We start from the raw sequence: 5,402 nt of genomic DNA, 5'->3' as shown, positions 1-5,402 counted from the left end.
GCTTTAGAGTAGGTCATGGATATCCATCAAAGCATAATGAAAATATTATTATTGTCAAATAATTTTTATAGTTGGAAAGGCACTAATAGATACACATGCAAAATACATAAGAGTAGACAAGACACATTGTTCTTTCACATAATGCTTTAAAGAGATGTCATCGAGCATGGAAATCCATGATTGTGGGATACACAATAAATGTATATTAGTATATATTACATATAGGTTGTTCAAACTTTTAAAAAATAGGAATTGCTAGCTATTAGGAAATATTTTACAACTTTTCTTTAGCATGCTTCTTACTTAAATGCCCAAATGGGAGCTTGGGAATATGCTATGGACATCAAGAAAAGAATAATGGTTAATGGTGGAAGTCTCCCTCTCTAACCATCAAAATCCTATCAAAGATGGAACTATGCATCTAGATGGTCTAGAATGGGAAAACCAATATAGAAATTCAATGCATAAAAAAGGTATAGTCAGATCATATTTAAACCCATATCTGATTGTCCCCACATAGGACAAAGTGATTCTCTACATCTAAAGAAAATTATTATCTACATCCATTATATCTTCATCTCTCATGCATTTTTTCAAATAATGTTAGCACCTTATGTTGCCCTTACATTTTGATGCCTTTTAGCTTAGTAGCAATTACATATTCTACAAAAAATCACTTTTAAACTGTAATTTGATGAATGTTAAAACTATATCATAAAGCTCCCACTTGGCACATGTTGTCAATTGTAAAGTGGATCAATTATAATCGTATTTGTATGGTGGAACACATTTTATAGATTCCATATAGAGGATTGTCACAATAACATTTTTCTCACCATATTTTGACAAGCTCTAGAAGATTTTTTTGGAAAATTTTTGTTGAGCAATAGTAGCATTCTAAAAATCCGACTACATAATCCTTGAGAAGGGACACCCAGAGGGGTATATTTGTCAAATCATGGTGGTAGTCTTCAATATTTTTCAATTCATGGGACACATTTTCCTACAATATACTTATTGTTGGCTCCAAAACCGTTGGTAGAATGGTTGTTGCAATCTCCATTGCCTAATAACTTCCCTTTTAGCAAATCTATTGTGAATTCTCCTTTTACCACTTTTATTGTAATTGTTATGTTTGATTATTGTTGGCAGTGCCTATAAGAAGGATATACTATGCAAGATTAACTACTCACCAAAACTCATTCAATTGTCTTGTCATTGGGTCAATTTTACAATTGTGTGATTAAAAAATAAAAAATAAAGATAAAAACCATATATTTTCTAGAAGGTGAAAATTTGTGAAAAGTGCTAAAATTTTGTCTTTTGTTAAAAATAGCTATTACATTTTATTTTAATTTAAAATTAGAAAAGTTACATCATAAAATATGGTAAGAAAAAAAATATTAAAGATTTTATATTTTTGGGTTTTTTTATCATATTTTATTTTTATTAATAATGCAAAATCTATTTTCCATTATCAAATTCATTTGGTTATTAAAAATTATTCTTTTTGTTGCTCATGTGGCCATTTGTTTTTTATTAATTTTAGTAAATTGATTGAATTGGACAATCATAATAGACAATATATAGTATGAAGTTTTTAAAATATTCATGCACATCACTGTTAATTTTTTTTTTAATTTTAATAATTTGAAATTTTTTTTTGAAATGTATGCAATTAAGTTTAAGTGATAAAAGCATAAGGGAATTTGAAATGGCCTCATATTGTGCTTATATGATCAAAATATTTGTAAATGAATAACAATACAAAACCAAAAAAAAAAAAAGTTTCTTTTTGTTTGTGAGAGAGCCATTCCTTTGTTTGAAGATTTAACTCAATTCGATCATAATTCTTTACAATGTTTAACAACATCTTTATATACATAAGTATAAGCTTGACAACATGTTTTTATATAATATGAACATGTATTGTTTTATATTTTAGTTAACCTCATCCTCATCTGCTACATGAATGCATGTGAAAAAGACCATTTTTTTTTCTTTATTGACCTTTAACCCCTTTTCGATGCACTCATTGCAACCAAGTCTACTTTCCACCATCCTCATTCTGTAAGGAAAACTACACAAAGCCAAAAATATAAACAAAGGCTGTAAAAATAAACAAAAGAGCTACTAAAATAGAAGAAATATTCTTGACATATTTTGTCAACATGCATTATGAAAAGTGTCTTGGCATCGTCCACAGTTTCAATGAACATGTATCAATGTCTTGGCATCTTCAAACTTTGTGGACTGGTAGGCCAAACTTCTACAAGATAAAGCTTCCAATGGAAAACCAACATTCCTACAATTTGGTCATTGCCTTTTACAATTTACCTCTCTCTTTGATTCTTATGTTTTTCCATGCCTTATGAGCTTCACCTCAATAGACGCATACCATAGGTCATTCTTCCGAGTCCAAGATAAAATAAATGATATTTGAGAATTGAGATAACAACAAATATGTAATGTCCTTACTAGATGACAACCTAGGATGTCGACTAAACATTGCTCGACATTTCTTGGTTTTTTTGGCGTGTTTACCTAAATCAAATAATGTGGTGTCCACAAGCGTTAAGAATGGGGTTTATGTCCCATCAAAGTGCCAACACAGACTAGGCCCCATGTAGCCATGTGGTTGTTAGTTCTGTCTTTCGCTTCAGATACACACATGTCAATACAATAGATAAAAAAATTATATAAAGATATAAAAGCCTTTAAGAAGAATGGAAAATGTGAACATGATTATGCTGTAAGAAGAGGTAGTAAACATTGAATGTCAAGTCGTAGACTGTGAAAAATATATTGACATTTGTAGATTCTTAGAGCTTATCTTAGAGCTTATAAAAGTAAATTTGATGCATTGGTCTTTACAAATTGGAAGCTTTCCATGACATTTGACATTCTATTCCAAGTTCACAATTAAATGTAATATTTGACTCAATTCTTACACCAAAACCCACCACAAAATTAAATATTATACATCAAAATTAAATAATATTGAACTTGACCTTGAGTGTAATCTTAAGACTAACCTTTATTCAATTTTCACTAATAAGACTAAACTTAATATTAATGAAATTCTAATAAAAAAGACATATCAATTATCAAAGATCAAATATATTCATTTTAGCTTATGCATGAATTACATATATTTTGAAGGATACAAGAATTGATTTATAATATAAAAAAATCTGTTATTGATTTATATTACTTTGACATACTAAAATTATTTAAAAAAATTAAAATTTATATATCTAACTATCGCCTACTAGTTATTATTAAATTTAAAGAAATTATCTTATCACAATAATTCTCTAGAAGTCCCTTTTCTTTCCAAACAAGACATATGACCCTGCGACAGCCAACGTGTAAACTTTGAAACCTCTCAAAGAAATAGAGAAGGCGACTCCAATTTTGCCCCTTGGAGACACCAGCGGGCCATCTTTCACTCTTGAAAGAGCAAATCGCTAACTAAATACAGTCAAATTCCCTGGCTGCCCCTCTCATTCATGAGAGGATACATAGCTTCGACTATTTTCTATTGACCTGCCGTATACTTCGAATTTAATCTCACTTATACGGTGATCTGATGCCGTAGTTACTTGCATTGACTTCTTTCAACGTCCTTTGTAAAGGCCTGTTTTGGAATTCGTGTGTTTTAATATTATTTTTTTAATCTATTTGATTATTAGTATTTGAATTGAAAGGTTGCTTAAAATTAATCTTATTACATTTCCACAATCTATTAGAATATAATTTTTGCTTCTGAATTTGATTGTAGAAAACTGACGCAATCAAATTCAGAAGCAAAAATTATATGCTTAAAATTAGTTTCATTGTGTTCAGACTTATAAGAGTGTATGAAATGCACACGCAAAGCGTTACATTAGCATAAGATCAACACGTATTTATTATCATTATTAACTAATTAACAACACGGTGTAAGTGTGCATTTTGTATACCGCATAGCTTGACCATTTGGTGACAATGTGGTGTGAATGAGAAATGACATGAAAAGGGATCGTGTAATAAATACCAAAAGTAAACCTAGTTGTTGATTTGAATTTCATCTGATATGAATTGTCAAAGACTGGCAACATCATCCATGACATAAGATCGAAAAGTATGTCTCAAACACTTTTATAACCACGCCGATTTCATTACACAACATTCACAAGTGAGATTCTGGATACACCGTATAAAGCAGTACCCACTTCACCGATTTTCTATCTACACTCTGCATCTTCACTGGAATTCGTCACAGCCAATATTAAGCCATGGTTAAATCATTTGCAGAGCAGAAGCCCCAAAACAGAGGGTTACCAGAGAAGGGAGCCAAAGAGTTGAAGGGAGTCCGCAGAAGAAAATGGGGGAAATGGGTATCAGAAGTGAGAATGCCCAAATCCAGAGGAAGAATCTGGCTGGGATCTTATGATTCTCCTCGCCAGGCCGCTCGAGCGTATGACTGTGCAGTTTACTGCCTCAGAGGATCGAACGCAAACTTCAATTTCCCTCATTCTCTGCCGGAAATTCCGTCGGCTTCTTCACTATCTCCCGCAGAAATTCAATCTGTTGCGGCGAAGTTCGCCAGAGAAGAAATCCGGCAGACAGCGGATGAGTGCTCTGCGATCTGTGCTTCCCAATCGGCGGGTTGTACGGGCGAGCTCACGAATTTGGAGGAGCAGGAATGGATGGCGTTGTTTGACTCCCTTCTCTACGATATTGAAAGAAACTCGTCTCTCAAGTTTGAGGATTTTCCCACTACTGAAAATACAGATTTTTTTGGGTAAAGGAAGAACAGGGGCGGAAATTTTGCAGCTGACAGAAAACTTGAAATCAATTATGGAAAGCCCCCTCGAGAGACCAATCAACACGGCAAATTCTTTATTTATTTTTTACATGCACTAAAATTGGCTTCGCTCTTGCTTGTGAATTTATGAGGATCTCTGAATACAATGTCCGTTTTCAGAAACAAAAGTTCTGTTCGAACCTGCCTTCTCTGAAAAGTAGAAAGTAGAATTTAAAAGAAAAGAAATTAGTGAAAGTATGGTAGGTACATATGAATATGAGAGTATGGTGGGAGTCTTTTAAAATCAAGTAATTTGAATTCTCGTAAAGACTCAAAAAAAATTGTATATATATTTTTAATATTCCATCAATTATATTCACTTCACCATTCATAATATAATACTTGTGTTTCAACTTTCAAGAAACATTTCTCAATTTGATGAGCATGTTGGAAATGATTTAATTATAATATCAAGATTGCACACTATATTAGATTGCATAGTATATTAGATTATGTATTTATTTCAAAATTTTGTATATTCTTTATTCAATATGTTGTAATTAAGTTGGAGGACAGAAATGATAAACCACTTGCACTTGCACCAAAAGAA

The 5,402-nt window shown here is 31.9% G+C and overlaps 1 pseudogene; it reads left to right on the top strand.

Annotated features, from left to right (window-relative positions):
- Positions 1-4,225: 4,225 nt before the first annotated feature.
- Positions 4,226-4,980, top strand: LOC149572157 (ethylene-responsive transcription factor ERF018 pseudogene; annotated as a pseudogene).
- Positions 4,981-5,402: the final 422 nt, after the last annotated feature.

The sequence above is a fragment of the Cupressus sempervirens genome, chromosome 2, assembly GCF_028749045.1.
Source record: "Cupressus sempervirens isolate cs-2001-9-10 chromosome 2, ASM2874904v1, whole genome shotgun sequence".
NCBI classification, from domain to species: Eukaryota; Viridiplantae; Streptophyta; class Pinopsida; order Cupressales; family Cupressaceae; genus Cupressus; species Cupressus sempervirens.
The sequence above is the reverse complement of the archived record's forward strand: the minus strand, read 5'-3'. Positions and strand labels throughout refer to the sequence as shown.